Genomic DNA, 15,938 nt, shown 5'->3' on the forward strand with positions numbered 1-15,938 from the left:
ATTCAGACCGGCCAATCAGAATCAGAATCAGAATCAGAATCCGTACGAATATTATGGAGGCCCGTGCATTCTACTTAATTCAGACCGAATTGACCTAGATTCTGATCGGTCGGTCCGGATCTAACCAGAAATATTATGTTACCTCAGAGGATGTGGACTCAGACTCACTTACCAGCACTATCCTTCAACAGTTCAACTTGAAAGTGCATATATGGCAATTAAATTGTAGTTGTATGTATGTTTAAAAGGGAAATTACAAGTTGAGGTTTAGGGTTGCTAATGTTTTTGTTGGGTGATTATATCAAACTATTTTTGTTTCGACAACATATATATATAGTCTATTATGGAATTGACCTTGCGATGTCCTCCTGAGTGGCATGATGGAAACATGATGATACAAAAGTTTAGGAAGAGATGTGATTTTATAATTATTTTTGATGTTTTTCAGTAATTCTGAAATAGTAGAATTGAGAGAAAATTATGTATATTATATGCTGAGTTGTTACACTGGGTATTTATATGGTCAAAAGTGAGAAAGAGCTGTTGGAAGGAAAAGTAACGGTAACTTTTCTAAAAAAGGAAAAAGGTTGAGTAGCTCCCTTTATTGTCTTTATTTAGCCTATGATGAATTATACCCTAAAAAGGGTCCTCTGAGGCTAATTGAGTTCCTAATCCTATTTATTATTTTCAACACTAATTTTATTTACTTTCAACAATTTTATTAATCAAATATATTTTACATGTTTCATGTACAGAAGTATAGTTTCAAAGGAGTATTTTATAAAATATTTTATGCAATGAAGCATAAATACATAATTACTTTTAGAAGTCAAGCATCCTTTTACAAGTTTTTATATTTAGTAGTACAAATTTTATGGAATTGACCTTGCAATGTCCTCTGTGGCATGATAGAAATATGATGAGAAAAATATTTAGATAGAAGAGATATGATTCTATATATAATTATTTTATAAATCAAATATATTTTACATGTTTCAAGTATAGAAGTATTTTGGGCAACGAAGCATAATTAAATATATAATTACTTTTAGGAGTCAAGCATCCATTTACATACTTTTATATTTAGAAATATTATTTAGAAGTATACTTAAAAAAATATTTTGTAAGAGATACATCATACAGGTGCCTTCTCTGTGTTATACGCGTCTCTGTCGTTGCTTGCATGATAATGTATAAAACATTTTGTTACCTCTTTTAAATAAAATTGTAAGTGGACATTCTACCCCTTATTCAGATGATATATAAAAAAAATTATCATATGCAAGTCAACTACGTACGTACCGTACATACGCCTTTAAGTTAACTAATGTGAGAGCTGAGACTGATAAAAATGGTCAACTGATTATAATATTAAATCTTTGAATTAATCTGTTATTGCGGCAACATAAATTTATTTCTTATCAAATTATAATAGTAATCTATCAATTAATATTTTCATGCCGACATGTAATGTATATATATAGCTAGAGCATGAAAAATGGGACGGTGGAGTCGGTTCTGTCATGGAACAGTACGGAATGGCACGGTATGTGTGACTGTTACGTATTGTAACTTAGGTGTCGTGTGTTGTAGCCATCTTTTAAAAAATTGACACATCACGACACGTCACGCGAAAGATCTGATCAGAGCACGGTACAGCACGTGGTCATGCGAGTCACGTGTAATAAAGACCGTTAGATCTTGTTTAAATGGTGAATCTTGAATAAACTAATCTAAATTATAAAAAAAAATAGTTAAATATTACCAAACGTGACCAATTATGTTTGAACACAGCGTAACTCACATGCCGTAACCACCCCTCGACATTTTAATCACGGCTTTAGTTACACTCCTGACTATATTTCAATTAGTATCAGAGACTACGGATGAGAAATAAAGTGCAATGAAGGTTGGTTTTACATTTACAGAAAGGTTACTACCAAGTTGAAAGGAAGGCATCACTTTTCAATAATTTCTCAAGGAAAGAAAAGGCCTTTTAATAATTGTTAATCAACTAAAGCTCTCTGTTTATATCAGATGCTAACAACAATCAAATATACTCTGTATAAACCAGAGTAAGACTAACACTTATAAACGACATTAGATGCTTTTATAAATATAATATTACCGTATTTCTCCCACGGAAGGAGCAGTTTGGATTTGTAATAAATCTTCTGGAGTGCCTCACATTTTGCTGGAATGATTAGATTGGATAATTTGGACCGTCCGATCAAATACAATAATAATTTCTTACGTGGCGAACAACTTCAAGATTCTGAATGCTATCCGCTACAATTTTTTTAGGCCTTCAGAATTTTTAATTCTTACTCTCTTTCTTTTATGTAAAGTCTTTTTCAAGGGTCAAATTGTTAAATATGTGTTTTAAAAGTTATCTTATGTTGATTACTTTTACATGTTATGTTTATGAATTGGATGCTACATGCATTTTGTTATATGAAATTTATGTTTATCTATAGAAGTGTTGAAGAAGATGCTCTTGGTCTTGAACCATGAACTCGTGATGACAAACATAAATCTCTAAAATGTTCACAAACTTGGTTATTAACATGAAACACTAATATACTATGATAAGTTTGTCATGTTGATTAAAGTACATTGTAGTTCTATGAATGTTGATAAAGGCTTATCGTTTAATAACATGAGTATATGAAAGGTTTCATATATTAAACAGACCTAACGAATGAAAATATTATATGAGTTATATTAGTGTCATTAATATTTTCATTGTGTCTTGAAATTCTAAGATATGAGATGTATTTCTTTTTCACATGAAAAATATATAATGTAATTAGTATTAAAAGCTGCTTATCATAAGTGGTGATAAAAATATTAGTTCCTTGTATATAACTTGCGGGAGAAAGTTTTACGTCAATAGTATCATTGCCCCTCATTTATAATGAGTGATGATATTTATGGGCCCATTGGTAAAGTAGAATTATAATGCATGCAATATAACTGAAGTGCAGTTATATATTTATAATTTACTTAAGAGACCAAGAAACGAATATAATACAAAGATGACACAGTCCGACTTTGTATATTATTCATAATATCATGTGGCAAGGAATGAACACAAGTAATGTTATTCGTAACGTTACTTTAAATGATCATGTATTGTAAAAATGATACTTTACATCTATGTTATTTGGATAACTATAATGTAGAGTATGGCTAATATACATCAGTGTTATTTCAGTCTATATAACACCAACTCCAAAACCTATCAAATCGAGTTCAAATGGTGAATCCAAACCGTTCAAACCGATCTACTTCATTAGTTATGCGTTTACATGTAAAATTTATAAGTTTTTGAGTTTATTTGATATCAAGTCAAGCGGTCAAATGTTTGAGTTTTTAAGTTAATTTTAATACATTCATTTTTCAATTTTTTTTCCGCTTGCGTAACGTTACTTTAAAGAATCATGTATTGTAAAAAGGATACTTTACATCTATGTTATTTGGATAACTATAATGTACTACAATACCGCTTATAGTTTATGATAATAAAATATTTTATGCCATTGGCAACATAACACAGATCCTCCATATAGGTCACACCAACTGAACGAGAAACAATAAGGATATTTCATAAACAATAAGTTTATGAAATAATATACATGTGATAAATAAATATCATGACTGCTTAGAACGAAAATAAATTTATGAGAAGTATGCATGCATATTATTTGGTATAATATGGTGCATATTATATAATATAATATACATGACACATAAATATAATAATGTGCAAAATATTGTTATAACATAAGTTTATTAAAACCCAAAATAAATATGAGTTGAGGATGATACTGTAGCAGCGGCTAGGGTTGGCTCTTTTAATAAGGAGAATTATATTATGAAGATTACACAATGGAAACCCTAGTATATTTGTATATAAGGAGAGGTAGAGAATGTATTCATTAAGTAAGCAAACAAGCAATTTTCTGAAATTTTATTTCCTTCTCTTCCTCTCCCTCCTAGCCGCCACCCCTTTTCCTCTCATATTATTGGTTTCTCTAATGAAGAATTATTAGAAGAACAAGAAGGGTTATTAACTAGGTTCTAAGCTTAGATTAGATTAAGACATCTAGCAAGGTTTTTCTAATCCTTGTTTAGTTCAAGGTGAACACTAGGAGGCTGTTTCGACAAACGAATGTATCCAAGAGACCTAGAAGAGAATACGACTTCTCTCTATTTACCAAATTGACATTTAGTAGAGGTATATCCAAATCACTTTTAGTAGATAGATTTGTGATGAATGAATGAGTAGATATCCATTTGCATATATATGAATTGCTTTAATAGAATTAGCATAATAAAGTAGATCCGTAGATGCTTGTAAGAGGATCAAAAAATTTTATTTTACCACATTGCCGCATCATGAAATCCTTCACAAACTAGGGCTGGACAAAAAATTCGTAGTTCGTGATTCGATTAGAGTTTGATTCGAAAAGGTTCGTCAAAAAATTAGATTCAAAATAGTTCAAAATTAATTCAAACCAAATTCAAATTGGACCTGGTTTGTTCGAAATAAGTTCGCGAACTATTCTAGTTCGAATCTCAAAGTAACGTGAACTGTTGATTTTCGCTGATGACTTATGTTCATTGATGACTTAAAAGTTAAAACATAAGGCTGTCCAGCCATAAGTCATATACTCGTAAGTTGTAACCCTTGCTCTCAGTTCTAAAACCCTAGATGACTTCCATCTCTCGCTTTCGGAGACTATGATCATTATTCCTTGTCGTAAAAAAGTTCGTAAAAAATTCGAAATTGAGTTCGTAAAAAATTCGATTCGAAATTAATTCAAACCAAATTTAATTCAAAATTAATTCAAACCAAACTCAAACTGAAGTAAGTTCGATTCGGTTTAATTCGTTTGCAGCCCTATGTCAAAGTCCAACATCAAAAGATGTTATAATTCCTCTTTTATTCTACACCATGACATTTTCTAGCTATAATTTTTTTTAGTGAAATTGCCTATTATAATTAATGCTTCTTTCACCTTGGATAATATGATTCTATGAACAAGAATGGGAGAGTATTCGCGACCAATACTGTTGGTATACCGTTACTAATAAAAAAAATATTTTTTTGTCAGTATATCCTCGCAGATAGTCAATTTTATCCTTGCGAATACTCTCCCATTCTTGTAGTTATATATAATTACAATGTCACTTACCATTTGTGCTGATCTTTTATTAATTAATTAATTTATTTTCTTTTTATTAAGGTTTCCCACTATTCTTATGTGTACGATACAGTCTATAAAGATTATGCTTTTTTTTCTTATGAAAATATACTTGTTATGTTTATCTCCAGATCATATCTAAAAACAAAATTGAAATAAAATTTGAGAAATTATTCTTGTATCCCAATTTTTTTTATCTCTTATCTGCAGCCAAAAATATTTATACTTAATGCAAAAAATGTTTTTATCTAACTTTACAGCTATATCTAGTATGTAAAGTGTTCACCATTTTTTTTTAGTAATTATAAGAAAATTTAAGTTACTACGCCAAATAATTAAAACTATAACTTTCAAAAAAAAAAAATTCCAACTAATATAAGATATAAAACAATTTTTCCATAAATTATATGTAATTTTTTTTTTAAATAAATTTATCAACACATTGGAGAGTGCAACTAAAGGTTACAAATATTGAGTATCACCCCTTGTAAACTAAATAAAATTCCTTCTATTTGCAAGTTAAGTAATATTGAAGGGAAGCAGTCAAGTCGACGCTAAATCAATTCTAATCATAAGTGTTTGGTAACAGTAAAGTAAATAAATGATGTAGCATTGAATAAAAAAAATCAAAATGTTCTTACGTTCTAAATTTGCAAAAATAAAAATAGGAAAAATAAAAATGTTAAAAATTAAGGAACTTTATACTTTAATTTTACTTCTTCTAAGGTTTTTTAACTTTACTTTATCTTAAAGAATTTTCGTTTAGTTCATTAAAGTATCTTAAAATAATTTAATTATTATTATTTCATTTGCCAAATACATGTTGCATGTTGTTCATATGTAATTATAATTATGTGCCGAAATTTTTATGTATATCATCTTATGAAAAAAAAAGTTAAATCAAAACCATGATTTCTGAGTATTTCTATTTTTCCCACATCCTTGGTTTCAAACTACGGACGGAAAAGTCCGCAATTTCAAACTAAATACAACTTAACCAATTTATGTCCTCAGTTTGAAACTACGAACACACAATTTCTCTTTGCAGTTTTAACTTGAGAACAGAGTAAAATTGAAAATATTTAAAAATCGTAGTTATTTAATATTGTGTGTTCGTAGTTTCAAACTGAAAATATAATGAAAAATGAAAATACTTAAAAATCGTGATTATTTAATTTATTATTTTTTTAAGATGGTATAAATAAAATTTGTTTGTGTCTGTCATGACCGGGTCTCTAGTTAGTTTTGGTATAGCTCTGAGAATTCATCTGAGTCAAAAAAATAAACATTTCTTTTTAAAGTTCATTGCAAAATATTGATACATTCTGAGGTACAAAAGATACAGTTAAGAATTTGGAAGAAGTTTATTTAAATATTTAGGTGATTCTTATTATTATTTTTTTTTAATAAATGACTAATGTACATTTAAGGTGTGCTCCAGAAGAGGAGAGAGAGAAAGAGAGGAGGGGAGAGAAGGGGTTGCTGGATTGTCCGAAAAGTGTTTACTTGCTCCACAAATTAAAATTTTGGAGGGGAGCCAAATGAAGGAAACGGGAGAGAAGGGAAAACAAGACATAATATTAAGTAGAGTTCCTCTCCAATCTCTACTCCCTAATTTAGAGGGTAACTCTCTCTCTCGCTCCTTTCATCCCGTCCCTTTCTCTTCCCTTCTATTTGAATTTTGTGGAGTACACTCTTAACATCTTTTAAATATTATTTTCAAAAATTAAACATACATCTTTCAAGAAAAAAGAGGAAGACTCGTAATTCTTAAGTAATTAATTGGGTGTTTGTAACAACAATTACTTGTCTTGTTTTAAATAGTAAATTATTGTTAACTACCATAGATAAAAAAATTTGAGAAAAAACATGGATCAAGTCCACATTTGATTTCATTAAGATGGTTACAAAAGTTTTGTAACATATTACATAAGAAATTTAAAAATAAAAATACAAAACGATTGCTCAAAACAGTTGAGCTCAAGAAAATCTAGAATAGGAAATTATCAAATAGAAACCAGTAAAACAAGAAAATAAATTCAAAGTCTAAGATTAAAAATTGTTTCCAGCCCCATCTTGAAACCGGTACCAGTTTTCTTGTGCCTCCCAACTACCATAGATAATTAATTGCTAGCTAAACTATTTCATCTTAATTAGTCAATAAATAAGTGCGGTACGAAAATTCAGGCGTTTTATTTTTTGCATCATGGAAAATGTCAAACATGGTAGAAGGATGAAGGAAATTATATGGATTTCATTTATTGCTTGTGTGACGTGGTTAATTTGAAAGCAACGAAACGAGCTTATTTTCAGAGGCAAAGCAATTCCTCCAAGACTATTGGCGAGGAGTAGAACTACGGTGTTCTTGAGTTGACCAAATTTCTTAGTCATTTAAAGCAGATTCGATGAATTTTAAATTTTAAATCACCAAAAAACTTGGTGAACTTAAGAACACCCTAGTTACTGGTAAATTATCTACAGGTGCTGTAATTGGGTTCTGTGTTGAGCATGTATGATAATTGTTGTAAACTCTGTTGGTTAATGCAAATCATTGGCAGCTACTACGACGAAATTTTAAAAAGAAAAAATTCAGGCGCTTAATTGAAAGATTCATTTACTTGACTTCTGATATTATAAAACATAATTGATCATTTAATCCCTATTATTTCTCTCATTTTTTCCTTTTCTTTTGAAAAAAGACAAAGACTTGCTACAATAAAGACTTTTATGAACAGAAAATTCAAGACAGCTCTTTCAAAAATTTCGTTGCTTTGTCAAGTAAAAAAAAAAATTAGAGACTTCTTTTTAGAAAAAGATGAAGGTATAGTTAGTCTCATCTGAATTTCAAATATGTATTTTTTTAACACGAAGAAGGTTATCTTTTTTACTAGATTAAAGTTTAGAGCATCTACGTCCTAGCAACTCAAATGAGTTTCTAAATAACTGTTTATCATTTTTTAGAAATTAAGACTTCTAAAGTTTCTAACTTTCATATCTCTAAATTTAATTTTAAAGTTTATATTAAGTCACGTCAGCAACAAATTAAAAAAAGAGAAATAATCCGAGCCAATTATTTGATCAACATGAAGTTTATAAATAATTTCTTAATAATAAGAAATTATTCCATATCTCTGAAACTGAATTAAAAACTATCACATCATATTAAAAAGTCTAATAATATTATAGATGTAGATGCTCTTAGTCATTGAAAAATAACATGTTAGAATAATTCTTCTCTTTTAGAGGAGTGCTTTGTGAAAAATGTACCGTTCGGTCAGGCGTCAACCAGGCGTAGAAAAAGATGGCTACGTACCCGCCAAATTAAAAGGTCCAATTTAAAATAGTCAAGCCACGAATTAATGAATAACCGTGTAATTTCCGGTGCTTCTTCTCCTCCCCTAGATACCACCTCTTACCTCCCCTTCATATTCTCGTTCCTCTCCAATCGTTTTTGAACCAGTCCCCAGATCTTCGCATAGTCTGACCGTCTGATGTTAGATCAAAGGCCAGTGTTAAGTCTGACTTCTGATTTGACAGAGGAACAGACGGACTGGATTTTGCTGTAAGTCATAACTGATGTGACTGGACCGATCAGTCTAGAACTCTAGATTAATTGTACAATAGAAATATCAGCACAGAATAAACTCGTGGTTCATATTTTATAAAAATATTTTATAAACTCGTGGTACAAGCAGAGTTGAATTGATCAGTTAGATGCTTATTTTTGCATAGTTCCCTTTTCTCTTTGTAAAATTAAAAGAGATAGCACACTTCGTACAATTAGAGAGGAGCCATTCATCTTTTCTTTCCAATTTGTTACTAATATCTATGAGTTTCTTAAGCGCATTATCCTTTCCTAATTAATGAGTTCAATTAATTACCCAATTGTGACGCTTATGACTTCTTTTTCGGCCATTTTTTTAATACCCCTAAAAACAAAAGAAAATTTTAAAAATACTCCCAACTTTAATTTTTTTTTTTTATATACTCCGATCGCTCGGTAGCTGCGTGGTCCAAAATTCAAGCGAGCTGCCCTAGCCACTGGCGGTCCAAGCTCAAGCAAATCGCCCTGTGACTGGGCGGTCCATTAAAATTAAAATATTTGGTCCCCGTCCATTAAAATTAAAATATTCGGTCCATTAACCCCCGTGAGCACCCCAACCCAACCCGTGAGCACTCCACTCTCACTCTCTGTCTCTTCCTCCTCACTCTCCACTCTCACTCTCTGTCTCTTCCTCCACACGCCGCTCAACAGAATAGGAAAAAAAAAAGGGCCTCGCCGCAGCAGTAGAGGAATAGGAAAAAAAAAAAAAGCTCAACCACTCTCCCGCCCACTCTACTCGCCAACTCCTTTGCTCCCTCTCATTACTTTGCCGGTGCTCCACCGTCGGATTCGTCACTCCTTTTTCTCGGGTAAGTTTTTAATTCGAATGGATTGAACCCTCTTCGAATATATGTCCATTACCGGGACCCCACTAGCCGCAAATTGAATGTACACAACTCTCCACAAATTCGCATATGTTATTGGAAACCTCACAAAGTAAGGTCTAGCCCCCACCCCACGTGAGTTGTCAATCCGTGTAGCCAATTCTATTTCATACATGTTGGGGTTTACAACAGTCTTTTCGTATATTAGCTGCTTAAGTTCATGAAATGTGGTATTGTCATTAACCTCGAAGCCAAATGCGGCCTCTTTCATGTACTGCACGCCATCTTCATCCATTTGTAGCTTGCCGCCCACATACAGTGCAACTAACATTTTTTTCTTAACAAACTACATTTAAACAATAATTTTATAAAGATTTAACTGTACAGAAATTATAATGGGTACAATAATCTAATTAGAAAATAATTTCAAAAAAAATTCATGTTGCTACAGTAATAGTAACAGTAATGCACAGTAGCAACAGTCACAGTAATTGTACAGTAATTACAGCAGTTACAGTTACAGTTAATGGAACAATAATAACTAATTTAGTAAATAATTAAAAAGAATCTAGAAAAAATACTTGTTGCTACAGTAAAATCGCAGGCCAGAGTGTATAGAATAGAGTGGGTGGGAGAGAAGAATGGAGTAGAGAGAGATTAAAAAAGATTAAATATGGCGGGAATGGTGCAGGGGTGGACCCGCCCAACGGAGGGGCGGTTTGGCGTAGGGTGGACCGCCTAATACAGAGGCGGTTTGGTGTAAGGGTGGACCGCCGGGGAATGGGCGGTTTGGTGTTGGCATGGCCCTCCCGGGCATGGGGCGGTTTGCTCAAATTTTGGCCCGCCTCGCAACCCAGCAGTCAGGGCATATATATATAAAAAAAAATCGAAGGTTATTTTTATAATTTTTTTTTTTTGGGTATTAAAAAAAATGACCGCTTCTTTTTAGACTGGCTTTTTTGTTACATTTCATTGGGTTTCTTTTTTGTAAACACTAAGATTTATCAACAAAGCAAGGGCCTATTTGCAACTTCATTGAGCGTAGGCTGTTGTCCCCACCCAGGGAAGTGGAATCTTTACCATTTATGGATGACCTGCCGGTCCAGTCCAGCCCCATAGCAATTATTCTGCATCTTTTGCTTCTATTAATTCTCATACATGCATGTCCCTTTTCCAACCAAATTACCAAATAATAATATAATATTAACAACCTCACAATATTTGCTACATTTCTAACTAGGCTAACATAGGATAACATATAATCATATATATAGGATGTGGAAAACTTATTTGTAAGTATATATAGGCTAACATAGGATCGATGTGGTAAAATTTTCTGAAATAAGACGTAATTGTATAATTTTTTTAAACACAAAAAAATTTTATTTTAAAAAAAAAAAAGGTTGGTCAAAAGTAACCGAGTACCTCCCCGGCCCAAACGCAAGTGTGAAAAAGATTAGAAATCCATTTAAGGTCTTCATTCAAATCACATCTGATTAAACTAGCTAGAGGGTTCAACTTCAATATATAACACAATAAAGTGAATTAATTGCGCTTTGAATGGCAGAAGCGTAAACATTAAACAACTTGAAAAGGGTATTATTTTAAGATTTTTGGAGAGATAAATGGAGGTCAGAATCAAGAAAGAGAGAGGTGAGGTGAGGTGAGGTGAGGCCTGGGGAAGGTTGGCTCTAGACCCTCTTATTTGTTAGTGGTGCAAGTGCATGCAACGCTCACGTGCATCTTGCATGGCCATGATATATTGAGATTTAATGGATCAGGTCTGCAAACTGCCGTCCAGTGAAATCGTTTTGAACTCGTCTCGTCTATCAATGAAAAATTAAGTTGTTAATTATATGTAATAATTTACACAATATTTAAATTGTTTTATTTTTCTTATTTTTTAACAGAATCATATGTATTTTCTTGCAAATGAGGCTATGGTACTATGCATAGACAATATAGTGCATAGTGAATATTGATTTGTATTATTGATAAATATTTTTGTTTTTAAAGTATAAATAGTCGGTATGAACCTTTTAATATGATTTCTATATGAAAAAAAAACACCTACATACTAAAAAAAATGTAAATTTTTTTTTCTGCATATACATTTTTATATATAAATCATATTGAATGATTCGAATCAACTATTTGAATGAAGAAAAAAATATTAATATGTAGTATGAATCAATTCATATTATGTATGGTACCATAGCCTCATTTTCTTATATATGCATGTGACATTAATTTCTCTCCTTGCACAAAAAAAAAGAACGGAGAAAAAGCTTAAAGCTCCTAATAATATCTAAGGCATTTAAAAACGCGAATATTAAGATTCCAATTATAAATCTGATACACTATATTTATTTTAAGTGATATGATAATTGCATTATCATTTATAGAAATATAGATGGATTATTAATGTTAACAAGGTTATTTAATGAATGAGCTGAGATTACTAATTTGAAGTGTATTACTTGCTTGCTTATATAGATAGCTAACAAATTTTGATGCATGAGCTCCGTTTCACATCCATATTCTGTGATAATTTTTCTACAAGTGTAATTGAGGTATTTTAGGGGGGTGTTTGATTGCGAAATAAAGTTAAATTGGTATGCATTACTTGTTCTAAGTTAGATCGACTTAAATTATTTTTATTTGATTGCAGAATAAAGTTATATATATGTTGATATAAAGTTTAAGTGTGAGAGAGAAAGAACAAATTAAACTTTATCTTTCGCTGACAACAAGCTCCACAAACAAAACAAGTTAAATTATCTAAATATTTGATTTTATCTCATAGATCGATCTGAAGTTATAATTAGACATATACGCCATTTTATATCAGTCTAATTATTTTGTGTTTGACAGTACTCTAAACAAGGACTAAATTTCTTATTTCACAATTTAATTAGTCTTTAATTAAACACTAACTTAAAACAGTTTTCAATTTCATCCATATGACCATATTGCATCGTTGAAACAGTTTTATATTATTTTCAAAGATCAAATAAAAAATAAATCTGACGGCTAAGAGTTAGCTCAGATATACAGAATTTTAACATGCATGTGTCCTTTTAAAAAAAAAAAAAAACTAATATTTTGGAAAAAAAAATCTTAGAATTTGTGTTGTTGGCGCACATGCTTTGCGTGGCAACCGCAATAAGAAAAAAATATGATGGCTGTTAATTAGTATAATTAATTTTGAGTATTTTAAAAGACGGAACGAAGCGATTTCTTTCTCTCTGTGTTTTTTTTTAAAAGATAGCGATGGTTGTTGGTAAATTTACCGGATGCATGTACAAATGTACGATACAGTACTACTGTTTAAAATATATATATATCTGTAGTCCGATTCAATGGATTTAATAATAAAGGTAGCTGTCATCAGTTGAGTTGGATCACATTAGACTGATAATAATAATTCCATGCAATAAACTGTATTCCGATTCAATGGATTCAATGCATTCCTTGTTTGTTTCTACTTGTTCAAGTGTTGGCACTTCCCAGCTGTCAATGTTAACCTAACGGTGAGATTAATTATTCAATTCATCTATCAATTCAGATTTGAACAAAGGGTTAATTTTATGTTGAAATGCAAATATAATTGAGCAGGTTTAATTGGACTAAAAAAGGAACATTTGGCAATGTTTCTTGTTTTCCTGGAATCGTTGTTAATTAGAAAATACGGTTGAGTATGAGACAGTTATGATAATTTAAAAGGAGCTTATTTTATTCCGTGAAATTTCATCAACGTTGGTGAGAATAATTAATTGTGATTTTTTTTATATACTTGAACTGAAATGTTGGACATGCGTGGGGGATATCGGACAAAGAAGAGCATCATGGATTAAAAAAAAAAAGACCCTGCTATTCTGATATCACTACTACAAAAAACATTTTTCTCATCGGCCTTTACCATCGAATGTGCTTCTGCATAGATGGTGTACGTCGCGAGTGACAGCGCTGTAATTACGTTGAACTTTGTACCATCGGTTCTGGATAACACACTGATGGCGTTGATGGACCCCCTCCTGACCCCCTCCTTTGTCATTGGTTAAATTTCACGAACAGTTAGTATTGAGAGACTCTTTAACATCGGTTCGGCTAACAGGCCGATGGCACTGAGGGGGTTACTTTTACCATCTGTCTGTTTCATGATCCGTTTGTCTAGTACAAAGTAATAACAACTCGTTACCATATTGAACCGATAGTGATGCTGTTATATATTTTATATATTCCAATAAACCCTAGGTCGATCGATTCATCCCCTCCAGAGTCTTCCAGTATATCCCCAAATTAAGTATTCTGCTATATTGCTCACTGCGAATTTTAACTTCCCAAATCGATCGATGGACAGAGATCAGCATTTCCTCTCCCGGAGTCATTAATCTGATCGTATGCTAGATTACTCTTCCCTCCTTTAATTAATCTGATCGTATGCTATATTTTCTGTTTATTTTAATCTTACTTTGAATGGTTTCTTAAATTAGGAAATAACTAGGGTTTAGTTAATTAATGTTATTTTTTTGTTTTGTATAGGCAAAATGAGTAGCCAAAGTAGTCGTTGCGATAGATATCTCAAGCGAACTGTTGTTAAGCTTTCGAAGACCAAACAGAATTCGGGGAGGAAATTTAATATATGTCCAGCATGCAATCAATGGATGGGCTGGTGCGACAACACTGCCAATTTGAGTAATGTAAGTTTAAATCCTCATATGCAGCAACCTTACAGTCAAGTTGCAATATACCGAAATGAGGCAGAAGTATCTTGGATTCTCAAAAAACAACTAGCATTATTAATTGTGATTTGTGTGTTGATCTTGATTGTGATCTGTTTTTTTTTATTGTTTTGTTGCTTCATGTAAAGTAGTAGATTAATTAAATGAGATGGGTGTCACAAGTTGTCCAAAATTCATGCAAAACATGTTCTTAAAATTAAATCATGTTTTGATCCCAACTCTTCGGCAGTGTAAAAATGGCATGTGATAATGCATTGTTGTTTAATATATTACACAAACTTCCTTTGAATTAAATGGTGGTTTGCGAAAGAGTTTAAAAAACAACATAAGTCCATTGTTATATGGTCATTTTTACACTGCCGAAGACTCGGGATTAAAACGTGATTTAATTTTAAGAACATAACATGTTTTGCATGGATTTATGTTGGCCGGACAATACTTTGTGTGTTGATGTTTAATTGTGATCTATTTTTTAATTGTTGTGTTGTTGCTTCATGTCAAATAGTTGATTAATGGTAGGATGGATTTTATATAGAGCCAAACTTAATATATTTTTTTTGCATTGGAAGAGAGAATACTATGGTAGAACAATTAAGTGAGATAAGTGTCACAGTAGCTATCCAAAATTCATACAAAACATGTTCTTAAAATTAAATCACATTTTGATTCCGAATTTTCTGTAGTGTATGAATGGCACATAACAATGCATTGTTGTTTGATCTTTTACATAAACTCCCTTTGAATAAAGTGGTGATTTGCGAAAAAGTTCAAACAAGAACGTAAGTCCACAGTTGTGCGTCCATTTTTATACTGTCGAAGACTTGGGATTAAAACATGATTTAATGTTTAGAACATATTTTGCATGGATGTTGATAGCTTGTGACACTCATCTCATTTAATTGTTATGCCGTAGTGTTCTCTCTTCTAATGCAAAAAATATATTAATTAAGTTTGGCTCTATATTAAATCCATCCTACCATTAATCAACTACTGTGTGTGATGTGTTGCAACTGTTGTGTTATAATTATATATATTAAATCGATCATACATATTAATTAGTTTGCATATGATGTGTTGTAATTAATTGTAGGGGAATTTCACGTATACCCCTCAAAAACTTTAAAATTACATATTTTCCCCTCTAAAGTTTGAAATTACATATTCCCCACTCTAAACTTCAAATACTCACAAATTTACCCATTTTATTGTCTTTTATATTAAAACTCATTCTAAATTTATAGCATACCTATTTTGCCCTTTTATTAAAAGCATATAAAGCCCATCAAACTCAAAATTTAATCTGAACAATTTTCTACCGTCCAAACTGCTTTTAAATATGTGTGCGCAAGATCAGCACGAATCTTGATGCGAACACGCACGTATATTGATGTGACGTGCACAGATCTTAATGCGATGCGCACCAATCAATATTGCTTTAAGATCCGTGCATGCTAGATCAACACGAAATTGAAGCACTATGCACAGATCTTAATGTGATGCACACAGATCAAACGGTAGAGGAACCCTTTAGATTTAAATTTGAGTTTGATGGGCT

The sequence above is a fragment of the Carex rostrata genome, chromosome 31 (genome assembly GCF_964058835.1).
Source record: "Carex rostrata chromosome 31, lpCarRost1.2, whole genome shotgun sequence".
Lineage (NCBI taxonomy): Eukaryota > Viridiplantae > Streptophyta > Magnoliopsida > Poales > Cyperaceae > Carex > Carex rostrata.